The 9,856-nt window shown below is 42.3% G+C and overlaps 1 long non-coding RNA gene across 1 annotated transcript in view; it reads right to left on the reverse strand.

The window, feature by feature from the left end:
* Positions 1 to 5,169, reverse strand: part of LOC120247850 — a 133,009-nt gene extending 127,840 nt beyond the window's left edge. The window contains exon 1 of the long non-coding RNA XR_005532425.1: positions 5,054 to 5,169. This is a non-coding gene — a long non-coding RNA (uncharacterized LOC120247850). The remainder of the gene's footprint in view (positions 1 to 5,053) is intronic.
* Positions 5,170 to 9,856: the final 4,687 nt, after the last annotated feature.

Here is a 9,856-nt window from a genome sequence, read left to right on the forward strand (position 1 = left end):
ATAGACTATAGGAGGTTGAAAAAAGTTCATCAAAAGATTCTTCCTACTGGCTATTATTCATACTCTTTGGCAATTGGCCTGTTAAAGACCTTGGACTAATAATTACTGACCAAATAATAGTCTTCAGTAAGCTAGTTAACTTAAGATTTCATAAAGAGGTAAATTATTTTGGCTGAGTTATGTAGAAAATGCATGGAGTTGCATTTTCGGAGAGATCTTGACTTGACAGAAGACCTTACTTGGTAACCAGTGATAGAAACACCTAAGGGAGCTCATTGTGAAGACATTTTTGGCTCTCCCTGCAGTGTGCTGACTATATGCTATGTCTGCCTCTCTGATATAGTATCTTATTGTCATGTACACTCTTCACCCTGGAAGTTTATAATTGGTAGACATTTCGTTAAGATAAAGACGAATCACTTGAAAACAGCAGAGAGTATGATGGTGAGTGTTTTAAGAGTTAGAGACAAAGAAGAGTTTTGAACCTGCTATTCCTTTGCCCGCCTCCCCATCTGAGTAGAACATTGTAACTTTTGAAGCGAACTTAGAATGGATCATAACTAGCTTGCTGAGCTGGTACTTTATGCACAATTAAGCTTTGTTGGGACTTTCTTTATTTGTAATAGTGCTGTTACGGCGTGGGATGCTATTCAGCTCCAAACAACATTCCATTTAATAACTAGGGATTAGTTCACCCATTAAATCAGTGCCATCACTAACTGATAAGTATCGCCTTTTTCCTTGGCCCCACTTGGCTCTTCTGTTTAGTGAATGAAGCATGGCCATGTTATGGAACTTGAGAGGAGAAGGTTGGAGGAAGGATAGACTGAGCAATGATGACCAAAATTCCGTCTAGTCACAGAAATGGAAATTTGCCCTAGTCTTTTCCTTTCCTTAAACAGAAACTTTTACACTTTCCAGGCAGCAATTTAAGTGCCTTTAAAAACAAAACTAAACTGGGGCGCCTGGGTGGCTCAGTCGGTTGGCGGCCAACTTCAGCTCAGGTCCTGATCTCACAGTTCGTGGGTTCGAGCCTTGTGTTGGGCTCTGTGCTGACAGCTCAGAGCCTGGAGCCTGTTTCAGATTCTGTGTCTCCCTCTCTCTCTGACCCTCCCCTGCTCACACTGTCTCTCTCTCTCTCAGAAATAAATAAAACATTAAAAAAAAAAGTTTAAAATAAATAAATTAATTTAAATAAATTTTTAAGTAAAAAAAAAACATACTGAGCTGTTCTGTGCCAGGCACTGTTCCAGAATCCCATGCCCTCATGGTGCTTACACTCATGTGGAGAGAAATACACAAGAAACAAAGGTACATGGCATGAATACCGCAAGAAGTCCCATGGGGAAACTTCATATGCAGAAGGGGATAGGGAGTCCCTATCCATAAGTGGAGAACAGTGGAGGAGGGAGAAGGAGCTTTGCAAATTTAGACATGTCATCAAGGACAGTCTTATCGAGACGGGGATCTTTGAGAAAACCCACAGGAAGTGAGGGAGGATATCATTAGGATGTCTGGGAAGAGCATTCCAGGCAGAGGAGAGAGAGCACAGGCAAACGTCCTGAGGCAGGAGGGGGCCTGGTGTGTTGGAATAACACTGGCAGCAGGGGAAGAGGGAGGGAGGGGAGAATAATAGGTAGTGAGAGGTCACAGAAGCAATGCCGAGCCAAAGGGCATGGGACCTTTTAGGCCAGTGAGAAGCTAAGGCTTTGACCCTTAAGGAGATGGGAAGTCATTGGATGCTTAGAAAATCACTCTAGCAGCAGCTGCTGCTGTTGATAATGACAATAATAATGACGGTTGTGACGGGCTTTCTGGTTGTCACACTGGAGTTCTGCTTTTCTTCATTTAGGTCTGCCCAGCATCTAACTCTTCCTCTTGCAGCCGCCTGGTGGCTGCTCTGGGAGGTCCCCATTTTAATTAGCTTTGGGCTCTGATCTACTCCAAATGAAGTCTGAGACGTTCTGCAGATTGCCACATTCATTCAGTGACTGCTGGCCCCACTCTGCAGACCACTGATTCCTTTGCAAACTCTACATTCATCTCTATTTTATAAAGAAAAACTTTCTCTCTTTCTGGTTTTTAGCTGAAACAGGAACTGCTGGTACTTTCCGACTTCAGACCAAAATCTAGAACTTCCTGTGGTCCTGGCTGAGTGCCACTTCCCTTCTCCCATCTACCCCTTCAGCCCTTAACACAGACCAGCAGCGAAGCGCCCCTGACTGGGACCTTCTTATGGTCAGCTCCTGTCTCCTCCAGTCTGGGGCCTGCATTTCAATTTCAGGGTGTCCCCTACCACTTCCTCACCCCAAGGTCCCATGGGATCCAGCACCAACAAGCCCCTCTCCCTGTGGCACACACTTCACCATCTCCCTTCTTCTAGAATAGGTGTGTGGGACTGGATGAACCTTACACTGAAAAGAACGCAGCACCAAGTCAGGCACACTTGGGTTCAAATTTCAGCTCTGACCCAGTAAGTTTTGTGGCCTCAGGTAAGTCACTTCACCTGAGCGTGTCCTTTTTTTTTTTTTTTTTGAAGGGTGGGGCATAAGTGAGTGGGGGACACAGAGAGAGAGAGAGAAGGGGACTCACCCAATGCAGGGCTCGAGCTCACCCGAAGCAAAACTTGAGCTCACCTGATGTGGGACTCCAACTCACGAACTGACCTGAGCCCAAGTCAGATGCTTAACAACTGAGCCACCCAGACACCCCCAGCCTGTCGGCTCAAACCACTATTCTGCATTCAGAGCTGGGTCTCAATACTCCAACAGGCCATGAAAGACCCCCCTCAGTGCCCCAAGTCAGACCACACAATTCCTAGATTCCCTAGATTTCAGGCCAGGCAAAGAGAAATGGTCTTTACCTGCCCCACTCTGCCTTGTTCCCAACAGGCTCCAGCACCTGCAAGCAAGGTCCCTTAGCACAAGATCTAAGTCAATTCCCTGAAAAGAAGAGAAGCAAGATGATATTGTCATTGAGATGCTTGGTCCTCAAGCCACCCTGCCTCAGACACGTCTAAGAAAAGAAAGCACATGTGCCTGAGGTCTTGGGCCTCTGGTGTATCAGCAGCTAATCCAGCCCGAGGGCCGGCAGAGAGCCCTCCACAGGAAGCGAGGCGCTGGCCAGGCAATGGAAGGAGTGACAGGCAGACAAGCAAGGTGCCAGGGCCTGGGGGTCAGAGGGCACTGGCTTTCTAAGAGATGAATCTATTCTCAAGTCTCCAGATACCTGCTAACCCTGATGACAGACTCCTGAATCTGTACCCCACACACCTTGTCCTCTCCCCTAAATGCCAGATCTAGGCCTGTGGACATTTAACTTGGTATCACAAACTCGAAAGTGTTCAAAGCCACTCTTGGTGTTTTTCTCCCCCATCCTCCCACTTTCTTGGGTCAAACATCTGACCACAGAGTGTGTACATGTAATCACCCCACATGAGTTTCCAGGGGACTTGCTGCCAGATGACATCCCAGCTTCAAAGAGCCCCCAGTCCTCCGGGGCTAGGGCCGGCATGCCGGATGCAGAAGGCTGTGGAGTGCTGGGTGCAAATCAGCAAATGGGAGGAGGTGAAAGATGGTGGGCGAAGCTATGAACAATGAGAAGAATGAGGGAGTCAGGTGTCTGACAGGTGAGCCCTCCCAGGACGCCTCCTTAGAGTGTGCTAAACTCACCGAGGCCTAGTGTGAGTTGTGTTAATAAATTTTTGGTGGTTGTTATTGCTGTTCAAAAAAGTAAAAATAAAAAAGAATGTTAGATGTTGCAAGTCAGAGGCATCCCACTAGGAAACAGAGCCCCAGGGACACAAAAAGCCAGGAGTTAGCAGAAATCCCAGAGAGGCCCCGGAGACCTTCTCAGAAATGGGACAGTGGTGGGGGGCAGAAGGGACATTTGAGGGAATCTTATGAAGATCACAAGGCACACAAAGAACCCCAGATGATATCTGGTTCACATTAAGAAGTGAAGGAGCAGGACATAATAGTAGAAATAGGGTAATAATATTGGAAATGCTAGTAATAAGGGCACTACAGACAGGTCCAAAGTGTTTACAATCATCTAAAAGCAGCCTTGACACTCAGTAGAAGGTCCTACCAATTATTCTCGTGTGGATGTGTGTGTATATATGTTATACATCGGCATGAATATGTGTGTGCATGTGTATCAGTATATGTATCAGTATGTGTGTATGCATATACATGTATGCCCATTTATATGATACCTATCAGCATGTGTGTGTGTGTATGATACATATCAGTGTATACATATGTCTGCATGATATGTAGCAATATGTATACATGTGAATACACGTATATGCATATATCAGCACACATGTATGTATATAGATAGCAGTACATATTATATGGTGTGTATATTATATATCAATGTGTATGTGTATATACACATATATGTATATGAATATCGGCATATTAGTGTGTATATATCAGAGTATATGTGTGTATACGTGTATGTCAGCACATGTGATATATCAGTGTGTATGTATATCCATGTGTGTATAAATGGATATGTACACACATATATGTGTATCAGCATGTACGATAAATATTAGTGTGTGTGTAGATCAGTGTGTGTATATATATGGGTGTGTATAATGTATATGCATAGATGATATATATCAGTAGAATAATGTTTTCAACTTCTTTCCTTAGAAATATTTCTTCACTAAGGACTCCTGGGTGGCTCAGTCGGTTAAGCATCCAATTCTTGATTTTGGCTCAGGCCATGGTCTCACAGTTTGTGAGTTTAAGCTCCACATCAGTCTCAGAGCTGACTGCACAGAGCCTCGTTGGGATTCTCCCTCTCCCTCTCTCTCTGTCCTCCCTGGCTCCCTGTCTTTCAAAATAAATAAATAAACTTAATAAAAAAAGAAAAGAGCATGGAGAAGGGCACTTGTGGGGATGAGCACTGCGTGTTATATGGAAAGCAACTTGACAATAAACTATTTAAAAAAAAGAAAAGAAATACTTCTTCACGGAAATCTAAAATAGATGCAAACCATCAAAATTAAAATATGCAGTTTCTGGGGTTTCTCACTGACCTGGAGGATTCCTTCAAGTTCAAGGCTTAACTAGACTTTGCAGAGGGGTGGACTGGCAGGTGTTTCCCTCCGGTACAGATAGGACACCAAGCCCTCAGCCCCTGGCGGCAGAGGTCGGCAGTCTTTTCAGTTCCTGTGAAGGGAGAGGTGGGCTGAGGGCAAGGCTGGAAACACAGACTGGAAGCCAGCACCTAAGCCTCACCAGGGACCTGTGAGGTACGTGGTTTATAATCCCGTTCTGCAGATGAGAAAACAAGCCCAGAAGGCAAAGGGGCTTCCTACCTAAAGGCTGTTTGGGGAAGGGGGGGTGGGGGGGAGGATGTTTCCACTGAGGCACCAGCTCAGTGAGAGGAGGGACAGCCTGAGTTTGTCTTGTTCGGCAGCATCTCCAGAGCCTGGCACAGGAGCTCAAAAATACGTGTTGGAGGATGGATGGATGGATGGATGGATGGACTGGGTGTACCAACTACTCTGCCCTCCAAGCCTCAAACCAACTCTTTGGCCTCGAAGCCAGCAGGAGTCCGCTTTCCCTCCTCCCACCCCCTGCATCTCTCCGGCCCTATGACTAGCAAGTGCTCCACTCCAGCATTTCAAGTGTCCGCTTCAGTCTCTTCTCAGGTGCCAGAACCGAGATTCCGGGACATTTGCGATGACATGCTGCCACCTACAGGGAGTGCTGTGGTACTGCAGAGAGGAGCCCTGTTTGATTTAAATCACATCACATATTCTTATTCATGAAGAGAACTGAAGCCTGAAAAGGCACTTGGCAAGGACTTAGTAAAGCCTACGGTAAACTGGGGGCTGGTTTAGGCTTAGAATCCTCCTTCAAAGGAGAAAAACACTGGGCGATTTCAGGCACCCTGGGCCCAGAGAGGTTAGGTAGGGAGTGCAGACAGATCAGGTAAACAGGAAAGGGCTGGAGAGAGAGCGAGGGGGAGGAAGGCGTGTCCACCTAGGAGTCACTTATTTCACTTAAAAACAACCGGGCAAGGGGTGTGTTCAGTTAGCATTATTACTTTAAAAGGGGGAGGGGCGCCTGGGTGGCTCAGTCGGCCTCTGACTCCAGCTCATGTCATGATCTCATGGTTCGTGGTTCAAGCCCACATCAGGCCCTGTGCTGACAGCTCAGAGCCTGGAGCCTTGTTCAGATTCTGTATCTCCCTCTTTCTCTATCCCTCCACCACCTGCAGTCTGTATTTTCCTTCCTGTCTCAAAAATAAATAAACATGAAAAGAAGGAAGGGAGAGTCAGAGAAAGAAAGGGCACATCCCTGTGATGGAGAGTATGTCCAGGTCAGCCTGGATGGTGTGGCCACCTTGAAGGTGGAGTCCCATGACTAGCAAGCCCAGAACTGCAAAATGTCAGATAAGAGTCACTGGCCCCAAAGAAGGAATGCTGAACCCAAAGGCCACAGCGGTCCCCATTTCACAGGTGAGGAAACAGTCTCAGAGGAGTGTGATGTTGCTGGTCCCTGTAGGGTGCAAGAAAGAGAAACACTCTTGGGTTTCATCAGGAGACTGGGAAGACCAAAGTCTTAGCCACCCAACCAGGGCTCCTAGAGGCTGGAGCAGCTCTGGGTTACAGCAGGAGCTCTACTCATCTGACATTTTGCAGTTCTGGGCTTGCTAGTCATGGGACTCCACCTTCAAGGTGGCCACATCATCCAGGCTGACCTGGACACACTCTCCATCACATACCAACCATAATGGTATGAAAACAGAAATCAATAAAAGTGGGAAAGCTGAAAAATTAACAAATATGTGGAATTAAACAACACTCCTAAACAACCAATGGGTCAAAGAAGAAACTAAAAGGAAAATCAAAAAATATATTGAAACAAAGGTGCCTAATTGGCTCAATCAGTAGAGTAGGCTATTCTTGATCTTGGGGTCATGAGTTCAAGTACCACATTGGGCAAAGAGATTACTTTAAAATTTTTTTAATTAAAAATTAAAAAACAAAACAAAAACAAAAAACTAACCTTATGGGATGCCTGGCTGGCTCAGCCAGAGGAGTGTATCAATCCTGATCTTAAGGTTGTGAGTTGGAGGTAGAGATTATTTAAATAAACAAACAAACAAACCTACCTAAAAAAAGAAAAAGGAAAAAATATCATGAAACAAAAATGGAAATGCAACATACCAAAATTTATGGGACTCAACAAAACCAGTTCTGATTAAATGCCTACATTAAGAAAAAAGAACAACCTCAAATGAGTCTAAAACTCAAAGAACTAGAAAGAGAAGACTAAGTAAAAGCAAGAGAGAAATCAAATAAATAAAGTCTTAAATGAAAGAGATGATAACACAGAAATAGAAGGGATCAAAGAGACTACTATGAACATTTATATGCCAAAAAAAACAGGTAAACTAGAAGAAATAGATACATTCCTAGAAACACACAATCTACCACAACTGAACCATGAAGAAATAGAAAATCTGAACAGATTTTCTGACCAGTAATCAAAAATCTCTCAACAAAGAAAAGTCTAGGACCAGATGGTTTCAATAGTAAATGCTACCAAGAACTTAAAGAATTAACACCAATTCTCCTTAAACTCTTCCAAAAAATTGAAGAAAAGGAAATATTTCCAAAATTATTTTCAAGGCCAGCATGACGCTGATACCAAAACCAGACAAGGACACCACAAGAAAAGAAAATCACACACCAATATCCCTGATAAGAACAGATGCAAAAATCCACACTGAAATATAAGCAAATCAAATTCAACAGTACATTATAAGGATCATACACTATGATCAAGTGTGATGTATCCCAAGCCTGCAAGGATGGTTCAACATATACAGGTTAATAAATGAGACACACCAATGAAGGGGGAAAAAATCGTATGATCACCTCAATAGATGTATTAAAAGCATTCAACAACATTCAACATTTTTTCATGATAAAAACTCTCAAAAAATTGGTTGTAGAAGAAATGTACATCAACACAATAAAGGCTATATATGACAAGTCTATAGCTAATATAATCAAAAGCTTTTCCTCTAAGATTAGGAATAAGACAAGGATGCCACTCTCATGACTCCTATTCAATATAGTACTGGAAGTTGCAGCCAGAAAAATAAGACAAGAAGAAAGAAAAGCCATCCAAACCAGAAAAAAAATTAAATTGTCTCTGTCTGCAGACAGCATGATATTATATATAGAAAACCCTAAGGACCCCACCAAAAACCTGTAAGAACTAATAATAAATTCAGTAAAATTGCAGGATACAAAACCAATATAAAAAATCAAGTGCATTCTATACACTAACAACAAACTATCTGAAAGAGAAATTAAGAAAACAATCTCATTTACAATAGCATCAAAATAATAAATTACTTAGGAATATATTTAACCAAGGAAGTGAAAAACGAGTTCATGGAAAATTATAAGACGATGAAAGAAACTGAAGGAGACACAAATAAATGGAAAGGTATCCCATGCTCATGGACTGGAAGATTTAATATTGTCAAAATGTCCATACTACCCAAAGATATCTACAGATTTGATGCAATCTCTATCAAAACTCCAAAGACATTTTTCAAATAAAGAAAAAAGAATACTCAAATTTGTACAGAACCATAGAAGATCCTAAAGAGCCAAAGCAATTTTAAGAAAGAACAAAGCTGGAGGCATCACACTTCCCAATTTCAAACTCTATTGCAAAGCTATCAAAATAGTATGGTACTGGCATTAAAACAAACATAAGACCAATGGAAAAGAATAAAGAATCCACATATACAGGAACTAATCTTTGACAATGGTGCCAAGAACACACAATGGGAGAGGTTTGGGGAAATAAATGGTTTTGAGAAAACTGGGTAGCTAAATACAGAAGAATGAAACTGGACTCTTCTACTACTCACAAAAATTAACTTCAAATGGATTAAAGACTTAAATGTAAGCCTTAAAACTGTAAAACTCCTTGATAAAAACATACCAAAAAATCTCCTTGACATTAGTCTTGGCAGTGGTTTTTTTCTTTGGCTAGGACACCAAAGGCACAGTCATAAAAGCAAAAAGAAACAAGTGGGACTACATCAAACTAACCAAATCCTACAGAGCAAAGGAAACAATCAACAAAATAAAAAGGCAATCTAAAGAATGGGGGAAAATATTTGCAAACTACTCTATCTGATAAGGGGTTAACATCTAAAATATATAAGGAGCTCATAAACTCAAGAGGGAAAAAAACAATCTGATTTTATTTAAATGGGAAAAGGATCTATACGGACTTTTTTTTTTACAGAGAGACATTTTTCAAAGGAGACATACAAATAGCCAACAGGTATGTAAAAATGTGTTCACTATCACATTCACTCATCACAGGAAACTGCAAATCACAGGAAACTGCAAATCAAAACCACAGTGAGGTATCACCTCATACCTGTCAGAATGGCTGTTGTTATCAAAAAGAGAAAAGCGGACAAATATTGCTGATGACAAGGAGGAAAGGGTAACCTTGCACACTATTAGCAAGACTGAAACTAGTACAATCAGGAAAATGGTATGGAGGTTCCTCAAAAACTTAAAAGTAGATCTACCATATGATCTGGCAATCCCACTTCTGGGTATATATCCAAAGGAAAGGAAATCATTATCTGGAAAAGGTATCTACACTCCCATGTTCACTGCACCATTATTCTCAATAGCCAAGATATGGAAACAACTTAAGTGTCCATCAACAGATGAATGGATTTTAAAAATGCAATATGTACATACATATAATGGAATATAATTCAGCCATTAAAAAGAAGAAAACCCTGGGGCGCTTGGGTGGCTCAGTCGGTTAAGTGTCTG

Source organism: Hyaena hyaena, unplaced genomic scaffold, assembly GCF_003009895.1.
Source record: "Hyaena hyaena isolate Hyena2069 unplaced genomic scaffold, ASM300989v1 scaffold_550, whole genome shotgun sequence".
Taxonomy (NCBI): domain Eukaryota; kingdom Metazoa; phylum Chordata; class Mammalia; order Carnivora; family Hyaenidae; genus Hyaena; species Hyaena hyaena.